Source organism: Bidens hawaiensis, unplaced genomic scaffold, assembly GCF_021521415.1.
Source record: "Bidens hawaiensis isolate Kalapana, Puna unplaced genomic scaffold, B.hawaiensis_p1.1 tig00025577_1, whole genome shotgun sequence".
Taxonomy (NCBI): Eukaryota; Viridiplantae; Streptophyta; class Magnoliopsida; order Asterales; family Asteraceae; genus Bidens; species Bidens hawaiensis.
This window is the reverse complement of record NW_027505056.1, coordinates 91,825-103,138: the sequence shown is the minus strand read 5'-3', so window position 1 is coordinate 103,138 and position 11,314 is coordinate 91,825.

The window sequence follows — 11,314 nt, the reverse complement described above, 5'->3', positions numbered from 1 at the left end:
TTCTGCCCTGCTTTTCCGGTAATATATATTATATATAATAATTTACTTATTAATTATGCTAACTTATAATCAAGACTTAAAACAAATCATTAAAACAATAATCTTATTTATAGGTTAACTTGTGCTTGTTTAAAGTTGGTTCTTGCTTTATCTTACACCGCATCGTTTATCAAGTGAGTAATCTCGTACCTAATCCCTTTTTGCTTTTAATGTTTTGGGATGTTCATGTGTTCATACAAACTTAGAGTCTTAAACTTGTTTATGAACTTTAGTCGCGCAGTATCCCATGTGTTGAGGACGTAGACTTGGCTGTTTATTTGTATGTGTGGATCATTAACCGTCTTGTCGGTCTATTCCGCAGTTTTCATGGTACCATTAGATGAACACGGGAGAACTATCGTTTATGATTTTCTCTTTTGTTTACACATGCACAGTTAGTCTTGTTTGTGAGCTCAATTGTGAGCACTGGCAGTCTTATGAATCTTAGAGTTGGTCCCGATCAGATTACACCCTTGTTGAAAACCAGACATACACATGTTGCGCGCAGATTTTATTGTTATCTATGTATTGTATTAAACTTGATTTCTCACCAACACGCAAGTGTTTGACGTTTATTTTAACACATGTTCAGGGTTGCAGTAGCTGTTTTGGAGCTTGTGGACACATAGGAAGTTTTCTTTATTTTGGACCTAGATTAAAATGTATCAAGACAAGTTATTGCTGTTCGAATATTATGATTTATAATATATTGATTTATGATGATTTATGTTATCTTGTGTTTACCCTGCGCGTGCGCAAATGAATGTATTTATTAAATATTGACACCCAATAGTGTCACGAGTAATGAAACAATATGTGGCGCCCCGATGTATAATCCGCCTTTGGTCGGGGTGTTACAGATTGGTATCAGAGCTCGTTGACTTTAGGATAGGTGGTTAGACGTAACGGCCTAGAATACCTAAGAGTCCCTTCTCGCGCATGAGAGAAATCTCATGTTTGCGCGCTTATTGTTAATTACTCGTTATTTGTGAATATGCTCGCGCTTGCGCAGTATATGATTTTATGTTTTATTTCGCGATATTTCGATTTTTGTTGAATTTCGATTTTTATTGATTTTACTTACATATTCGTTTGTTGGATTTGAAAATCCGAAAAGTCATGGTGATACATGAATAGTTGATTTTCAATTTCCATTTACGATTATGTTCTGAGGTTGGAGACTTGAAAAGTCATGGTGATACATGAATTGTCAACCTCCAATACTCATTTTCTTGTATATTTTATATTGAAGATTGGAAAGTCATGGTGATACATGAATCGTCAATCTCCAATACTCGTTTACTCGTATATTTTAAATTGAGAATTCGGAAAGTCATGGTGATACATGAATTGTCGATTTCTGATTCGAATTTGTTACCTTTATTAAGTCTGCAATTAGGGTCATTTATTTTACTTTAACTTTTGATAGCATCTAACTCCGTGAAACCAAGCTTTATAAGATTAAAACTTTGCGATAAAAACCAAGATATTAACTAAAATTAAAAACTTTTATAGAATGCCTCCGCTATCTCGCCAATTTCAGAGAAGAGAAGCCTCGCGCATGCGTAGACAGCAACGTTCCCAAGAAATGGCCGCCGCAATAGCCCAAGCTTTGAGCCAAAACAATACCAACACCTCCAGTTATAACATTAAGTCCTTTAACGCGGGTAACCCTCCAAAGTTCACAGGTCTTGAAGGAGCCACCGTGATGCTCCAATGGCTCGAGAAGATAGAAAACACTTTCCTCCACACCCAATGCCCCTCAGACAGACGAACCCTATATGCTTCCAGTGTCCTGGAATCCAGAGCGCTTACATGGTGGAATGGAGTAGCTCATGCGCGTGGCGCAGAGGCTGCTTCTAGCATGACATGGGAGGAATTCAAGGAAATTCTTACGCGAGAATTCTGCCCTCCCAACGAAGTTAAGCGCCTGGAGGAAGAATTCTGGAACTTGAAGCAATACAGTGGCGAAGCGCGCGAGTACGCGACGCGCTTCCACGAGCTAAGCTTACTGGTCCCTCACCTTGTTACCCCTTCACGCCGAGCAATCGAGAAATTCCTTGGGGGTCTCCCCATGGAAATTCAAGATTCTGTATGGGCCAGAAACCCAGTTACCCTCTCTGACGCCATCGAGTTGGCCGCTGTGCTCAGCGACAACCATGTCAGAGCAGGAACCCTGCTCCTGCGGGGAACTGAGAAGACCAAACTCACCAAGACTGCCCCTGAACCAACAGAAACCAAACCAGAACCCTCAAACCGTAACAACCTCAAGCGCAGGCGCAAGGCCTATGCGCTTACCAACCCACCCATAGTCCAGCAACCCGCATACCAACCTCCAGTTTATGCGCCTAACCCTCTGTCAGCCTACCCAACACCTCCTGTAGTCCATAACTATGCCTTAACCAATCCAGCACTCCCTGCCCCGCCAACTAAGAAACCTTACACAGGAAATCAACCCTTTTGCCCAACCTGTAGATTTCACCACCCAACCCAAACCCCGTGTCGACTTTGTACCCGATGTGGCCGTACTGGTCACACTGCTGAGAACTGTAGAGTCCTTCTCGCCAATCCAATTGCGCCAACACCACCAGTCTACCCGCAGAACCCACAACCAACCTACCAAAACCCACGACCCAGATCGTGCTTTAACTGCGGTGATCCCAGTCATTTCCGGAACGCGTGCCCAAGGCTACAAGTTCAGATTACGCAAGCGAATCCGGTGAACCAGATTTCAAACCAAGTGACGCGTGGACGAGCTTTTAACATAACCGCGCACCAAGCGCAAGCGAATAATGACGTAGTTAATGGTACATTTTTGCTTAACGGATTTTATGCTTCTGTACTTTTTGATACTGGCGCCGATCGAAGTTTTATTTCTCGCGCCTTCGAGCAGAAGCTTGCGCGACCGCGCAACGATTTAAAAGAAGATTTTTCAGTTGAATTGGCTAATGGTGAAACTGTTTTAATAAACTCAGTGATTAAAGATTGCACGCTTAATCTTAACGAAAACGATTTTCTAATCGACCTCATCCCTATGCCTCTTGGAAGCTTTGATGTTATCATTGGTATGGACTGGCTCTCGCATAATCGCGCCGAAGTTATTTGCGCCAAGAAGATGATTCGCATACCTCGAGAAAATGGTGATCTTCATATTTACGGCGAAAAACCCTCCAGTGGTCTTAAACTTATGTCTTGCGCCGAAGCCCAAAGACTCATGCGGAAAAGGTGTATTGCATTCTTAGCTCATGTGGTTAAACCTGCTGAAGAAGAGAAGCTTCGCGATATCCCTGTTGTGCGTGATTTCCCTGAAGTTTTTCCTGATGATCTTCCTGGTATCCCTCCCGCTCGTGAAGTCGAGTTCCGTATTGATCTTGTCCCTGGTGCTTCCCCCGTAGCTAAATCTCCTTACCGTCTTGCACCCGCTGAGATGCAAGAATTGGCAAGCCAACTTCAAGAGTTGACTGCTAAAGGATTCATTCGCCCTAGCTCTTCGCCCTGGGGTGCTCCGGTGTTGTTCGTTAAAAAGAAAGATGGATCGTTTCGCATGTGTATTGATTACCGCGAGTTGAACAAACTCACCATTAAGAACCGGTATCCCTTACCGCGTATTGACGACCTCTTTGATCAACTCCAAGGTGCCTCCTGTTTCTCGAAGATCGATCTCCGTTCTGGTTATCACCAGTTGCGCATCCGCGATGAAGATGTTCCGAAGACTGCTTTTCGAACTCGTTATGGCCATTTTGAATTCTTGGTCATGTCCTTCGGTCTAACCAACGCACCCGCCGTTTTCATGGATCTAATGAATCGGGTGTGTAGGCCTTTCTTGGATAAATTCGTGATTGTGTTTATCGATGATGTTCTGGTGTATTCTAAGACCAAGGCCGAGCATGAGCAACATCTCCGATTGGTATTGCAAAAGCTTAGAGCCGAGCAGCTCTTTGCCAAGCTTACCAAGTGTGAATTCTGGTCTGATGAAGTACAGTTTCTTGGTCATGTTGTAAACAAGATGGGTATTCATGTCGACCCATCCAAGATTGAAGCAATCAAGAACTGGATTACGCCATCCTCTCCTTCCGAAATCCGTTCCTTTCTGGGCTTAGCTGGTTACTACCGGCGATTTATTTCGAACTTCTCAAAGATCGCTTTGCCTTTAACAGCTCTGACGCACAAAGGTAAACCGTATATTTGGGGCTCGAAGCAAGAAGAAGCCTTTCTAACGCTCAAGCGTTTGTTGTGTGAAGCTCCTGTTCTTGCGTTACCTGAGGGTAATGATGATTTTGTCGTGTATTGCGATGCATCCAACCAAGGTCTCGGTTGTGTTCTTATGCAACGAGGCAAGGTTATCGCTTACGCATCAAGGCAACTTAAGGTTCATGAAAAGAATTATACAACTCACGACCTCGAACTTGGTGCAGTTGTTTTTGCCTTGAAGATCTGGAGACACTACCTTTATGGTACTAAGTGTATCCTCTACACTGACCATAAAAGCCTTCAGCATATCTTTGATCAAAAGGAACTCAACATGAGGCAACGCCGATGGAACGAACTCATCAGCGATTACGATTGTGAGATCCGGTATCATCCTGGTAAGGCTAATGTGGTAGCCGATGCGCTCAGCCGAAAACCCTGCCAACTTAACTGTATCTTGCCGCGCACCCAGCTTCACTTCGCGCCGATTCAAAGCAACCTTGAATCGCGTATTCGTGACGCGCAGCGCGCATCCATCAGTAATGGTAACCTTCGCGCCGAGCTAGCGTGTGGCGCGGAAGCACTCTTTGTGCCTAATCTGAGTGGAATTCTCTGCTATCTCAATCGCATCTGGATTCCCTTTGATGAGAATCTTCGCGCTGATATCCTGAGTGAAGCACACAAATCTCGATATTCTATTCATCCTGGCGCCGATAAGATGTACAAGGATTTGCGCATAACTTATTGGTGGCCCGGTATGAAGAAGGATATTGCTGTGTTCGTAGCTAAATGTCTGACTTGTTCTAAAGTGAAAGTTGAACACCAACGCCCATCTGGTTTGCTCGAACAACCAGAAATTCCTACGTGGAAATGGGAATGTGTAGCGATGGACTTTATTACCAAGTTACCTTTGACAGCAAGCAAACATGATAGCATTTGGGTAATAGTGGATCGATTGACTAAGTCTGCTCACTTCCTGCCCATTCGTGAAAACTACCGTGTTGAGCAACTCGCGCAGCTTTATGTCAAGGAAATTGTCTGCCGTCATGGTACTCCTTTGAGCATCATATCCGATCGCGATGGCCGTTTTATATCTCGCTTTTGGAAATCTCTCCAATCTGCGCTAGGAACTCGCTTGGACATGAGTACGGCATATCATCCTCAGACTGACGGTCATTCTGAGCGAACTATTCAAACTCTTGAGGATATGCTCCGATCTTGTGTTCTTGATTTTGGAGGTAATTGGGATTCACACCTGCCTTTGATTGAGTTCTCTTATAATAACAGCTATCATTCCAGTATCGGTATGGCCCCATTTGAAGCACTTTACGGTCGTAAGTGCCGCTCCCCGATCTGTTGGAGCGAAGTGGGTGAAACTCAATTCACAGGACCCGAACTTGTTCAAGAGACAACCGATAAAATCGCCAAGATCCGTGATCATCTGCTGACTGCCAGAAGCCGACAGAAGAGTTACGCAGATCGTAGGCGAAAGCCTCTCGAATTTCAAGTTAGTGATCTTGTTCTCCTCAAAGTGTCGCCCTGGAAGGGTGTTGTCCGCTTTGGGAAGAAAGGTAAGCTTGCTCCTCGTTATGTTGGTCCATTCAAGATTCTCGCGCGTGTGGGAAAAGTTGCCTACAGACTTGACCTGCCGCCCGCGCTCAGTAATGTGCATCCAACGTTCCATGTATCCAATCTCAAGAAGTGTTTAGCCGACGAGAACCTTCACGTTCCACTTGATGAAGTTCAAGTTGATGAAACTATGCATTTCGTTGAGAAGCCTGTTGAGATTATGGATCGCGAGGTAAAGCAAACCAAGCGCAGTCGTATCCCCATCGTGAAAGTTCGTTGGGAGTCCAAGCGCGGAGCCGAGTTTACATGGGAAAGGGAAGATCAAATGAAGATCAAGTACCCGCACCTGTTCTCTGCGCAACCTACTTCGAGATAAATTTCGGGACGAAATTTCTTAAAGTAGGGTAGACTGTGACATCTGCCCCGATCCGACCCGACCCAGGTACCCGTTTCTCTGACCCGAACTCTTTCTTTTATGATTTAATATTTATTTATACTTATATTTTACTTTTAATAATAATAATATACTTTTCCTTCCCGCCTCTTTCTCTCTCTCTTTCCGCCGTCCCGTCCTGTCCCTCTCCTTCTCTCTTTCCGCCTTCTTTTCCCTCTTGTCGCCGTCCCGCCCTTACGCCTTGTTTCCCTCTTTTTCTTCTAACTCTTTGCTTGTCCTTTGTTCCTTCCCGCCTAAGGTTGTCTGCGCAGCTCCACGCGCCAGACTCCCTTACAAGGAATCCTGCGTGAAGACCACCTGTTTCAGCGATACGCGAGACGAACTCTTCTCGCAGCGCGTTAAGAATTGTAATTCTTCTCGCAGTGCGCGAAGGACGGAAGTTCTTCCCGCGACGCGCTAAGGATTTGTAGTTCTTCTCGCAGCGCGCTAAGAATCGTAGTTCATCCCTCGACGCGCGAAGAATTATAGTTCTTCCCGCGGCGCGCTAGGAATTGTAGTTCTTTCCGCGACGCGTTAAGGTTAGTTCTGTCTGCCTTCGCGCTCGCGCTCTCTTGACCTTCTGTGTCAGCCTTCTCGCGTCAAACCCTTTGAGTTTTCTTCTGTTTAAGCTAGCCGTTGCTTTTGAGTTGTCTTATCTTTTGAGCTGTTGACCTAATCTGCTTTATGTCTGAAAAGTTACTTTCGGCGCAGCATGCGCACCAACCCCATTGGTTGACAGATAAAGTGACTGACATAATCTTTTGAGATCTGCTTTTGCCATGCTTGACCTGTACCTGTATCTACCCGCCCATGCTTTTTACTGTTCCCTGACAGCTTTTCCTTTGCCCCCTGCAGCTGCCATATCTTTCCATATCTTTTGCTTTTGGAATCTTTTACTTTTTGAGATCTTTTCCCCTTTTTCTAGGGATTGTGTTCCCTAGGGTTTCTCTATAAATAATAATGTTATTTTCTTAACACTACACACACAAACACTTAATCTCTCCTGTTCTCCTTGCTCTCTCTGCCGCCTCCCTCTCTGCCTCCGTCTTCCTCCCTGTTCTGCCCTGCTTTTCCGGTAATATATATTATATATAATAATTTACTTATTAATTATGCTAACTTATAATCAAGACTTAAAACAAATCATTAAAACAATAATCTTATTTATAGGTTAACTTGTGCTTGTTTAAAGTTGGTTCTTGCTTTATCTTACACCGCATCGTTTATCAAGTGAGTAATCTCGTACCTAATCCCTTTTTGCTTTTAATGTTTTGGGATGTTCATGTGTTCATACAAACTTAGAGTCTTAAACTTGTTTATGAACTTTAGTCGCGCAGTATCCCATGTGTTGAGGACGTAGACTTGGCTGTTTATTTGTATGTGTGGATCATTAACCGTCTTGTCGGTCTATTCCGCAGTTTTCATGGTACCATTAGATGAACACGGGAGAACTATCGTTTATGATTTTCTCTTTTGTTTACACATGCACAGTTAGTCTTGTTTGTGAGCTCAATTGTGAGCACTGGCAGTCTTATGAATCTTAGAGTTGGTCCCGATCAGATTACACCCTTGTTGAAAACCAGACATACACATGTTGCGCGCAGATTTTATTGTTATCTATGTATTGTATTAAACTTGATTTCTCACCAACACGCAAGTGTTTGACGTTTATTTTAACACATGTTCAGGGTTGCAGTAGCTGTTTTGGAGCTTGTGGACACATAGGAAGTTTTCTTTATTTTGGACCTAGATTAAAATGTATCAAGACAAGTTATTGCTGTTCGAATATTATGATTTATAATATATTGATTTATGATGATTTATGTTATCTTGTGTTTACCCTGCGCGTGCGCAAATGAATGTATTTATTAAATATTGACACCCAATAGTGTCACGAGTAATGAAACAATATGTGGCGCCCCGATGTATAATCCGCCTTTGGTCGGGGTGTTACAACTGTGTCCTCAAGGTTCATATTTTGAAACTATGGCGTCTCAAGGACAATAACAAGCTCAGAGAAGATTGGTCGATAGAGATGATTTTGCAAGAAGAAATGGTATTGTTACATAAAATAAATAGCTTACCATAATCCGTACTTTTACTTTTATTCCAAATTACACATTCAATAATTTTAGTATATTATTCGCACAATTATGTACTAATTATTTGATGGTTAATGTTTTTATATTTATTGGTTAGGTTTTCACCGATTTTCCACTAATACACATTTATATGTTTTTCCGGTAAGGTTATATCATTTTCTGGTAAGCTTTATATTTGTTCACATAATTCAAATCTTCAATAATTGGCAATTTATTTATTATGTGATATTAAAATTAATATTTAATTTTATCATTTCAGGTTATTCTCCCCAACTTGATATAACAGATTGAGGATTTGTTGACAAGATGTCTTATTTTTTGTATAATGTTATTGTATATTTTTATTATTATTTATGTATTTTTTTTTCACAATTCATGTACTTTAATTGATTATTATATAATCAGGAAATGAAATTTAATTGATCATTCTATAATACATAAATTAGTTATAGTAAGATAATCAATCTTATATTATTGTTAACTGATTTAAATCACTAATGTCAACGCAATTTAAAACATTATCATACTTTTCTCAATATTATCATATTTAACATTTTAAAATAATACACATTTAATATGACATTTTAGAAACCGATTTTCACCATTCAAATTTAGATTTTCACTATTTATGTGAAGTTTACAAAAATGTGTTATATAGTTTGACTTTCACCAGCTATTAAAAATCAAAATTTAAAGAATTTGACCATTTCATAAATTTTCAATATTAACGCGTTAAATTAAAAAAAATATATTTTTAATAACCATTTCAAAATATTTCAGGTTATTATGATTTTAAAGTCAATTTCAACTAAATCTATTAATATTATTCCTAAATATCAAAAATAAAAATATGTAAGGCCCCGTTACCGGTAGCCCTACTTTCGTGTTGGATTTACTCATAAACGCAGTTCTAGATATCAGAGTTAATTAAAACATTCGCGAAATATAAAAGCTTTCATAAAACATTTCATAACAAAACACATCTTGTCTTAAAACATCATCTTGTCTTTCAAAATAACCGAAACATTAAACTTAAACGTCTTGAGTCTTCCGATGCCAGCCTCTTATTCAGTGCCACGTGTCTCCTCAAGCGAGCTGCCTCATCCTACTCACCTGCGTGCATACTAAAAGTCAGCTACGCTGAGTGAGTTATAGTTAATCATACATTATACAATACACATAAACTTATATTCTTTCAATCATACTTTCATACTTTCATACTTTCTTTTGTACTAACTTGCTTTCATATCTTATGTTATAAAGAGCATTACGCCCTACATTCCTCGAGTATTATTAGGGCTCGGTACCCTCCTTCCTCGAGTATTATTAGGGCTCGGTACCCTCCTTCCTCGAGTATTATTAGGGCTTGGTACCCTCTTTCCTCGAATATTAGTAGGGTTCGGTTCCCTAGTTCTCGAATATTTGTAGGGTTCGATTCCCTCTTCGTTACCATACAACCATACATCATACCTCGAGTATTATTAGGGCTCGGTACCCTTTTCGTAACCATACAACCATCCTTTCCTTCTTTTATTAACTTATCACGATCATACACATAAGCATACATATCTTACTTACCTTATATATAGCGTTACAACCTGACAGTACGTGCAATATCCGAAGATCGTTCACGTACCATCAAGCAATCATTCATACATTTCACATTATTCACATAAGGCATACACTTATCTCTTAGGATAAGCGTATTAACAAACATATTGAGTATGCACACAGCCCCGAAAACATAACACATAAATGGGGCTAGAAACTCACCTGAATCCTGTTACGCTCTCTATTAATCGTTATTCCCTTCTTGAGCTGTGCACGGCTAACTGTATAATATTTACATGTATCAGTTAACCACTACTACTCATGTTGTATTTCTATCTTTATATAACCCACAACGAACGGGGTCCGGGGGCAGCGCCCCTGGCAGCGGGGTCTAGGGGCGGCAGCCCCTAGCAGGGTCCAAGGGGCAGAGCCCCTGGCTGGGGTCGAGCTGCCAGGTCAGCTTGGAAAAATTTTATTTCCATTAACTGTCTTAACACATTTTTCATTAGGTTTTTCATTTATTTTCTAATTTGCTAACTCAAGCGAACTTATCATTAAGCGAACTTAACAATAAGCGAACTTAACATTAAGCGAACTTACTGTAAGCGAACTTAGTGTTAAGCGAACTTAACATTAAGCGAACTTAACAATAAGCGAACTTAACATTAAGCGAACTTACTGTAAGCGAACTTAACATTAAGCTAACTTAACACTAGGCGAAGTTAACTTGGCGAAGTTACACCTTAAGCGAACTTATGCCAGGCGAAGTTGTCAAGGGCGAACTTATGCAAGGCGAAGTTAACTTGGCGAAGTTACACCTTAAGCGAACTTATGCCAGGCGAAGTTGTCCGGTTAGGCGAACTTGCTTGCAAGCAAACTTGCTTGCAGGCGAAGTTCGATTGTAGGCGAAGTTGTGCAGCAGCCCCGCTGTTCATCCTTAATCCCTAAAATCATCATCGTTTTAACGTGAAACTCTTGGATACGATATTTAACCAACTCGCGATCAATCCTATGGTCGTTTTTGGATATGGTTTGACCCGAAAACACGTAAAGTTTGGACCTTTAAGTTCAAAAACGTTCAATACTAGTGTTAAGGGTTCATTAACCGAGCCGTTTCCATTTTCGGGTTCATTACACTCGTATTTATCATCAAGTTTACAACTTTATGTTTCGTTTATACCCGATACACTCTCGTTCTAAGTTTCAATGCCAAACGTTTATAAAAACGTAAACTTTAAGATCAAAATGTACCTTTTCGTGTTTGTTTGGCTTAGTCACGGACCATAGATCTTGTGTTTATCTTGCGAAATGAAGGATCTATCAAGAATCTCGTTTACTTGGCCTTGGATCTCACTCTCGCTCTCGGCCGTATATAGGTGTAAGTGTATGTGTGTGTTTTTGAGTGTGTAGAGATTAAGATGGAATGAAATGA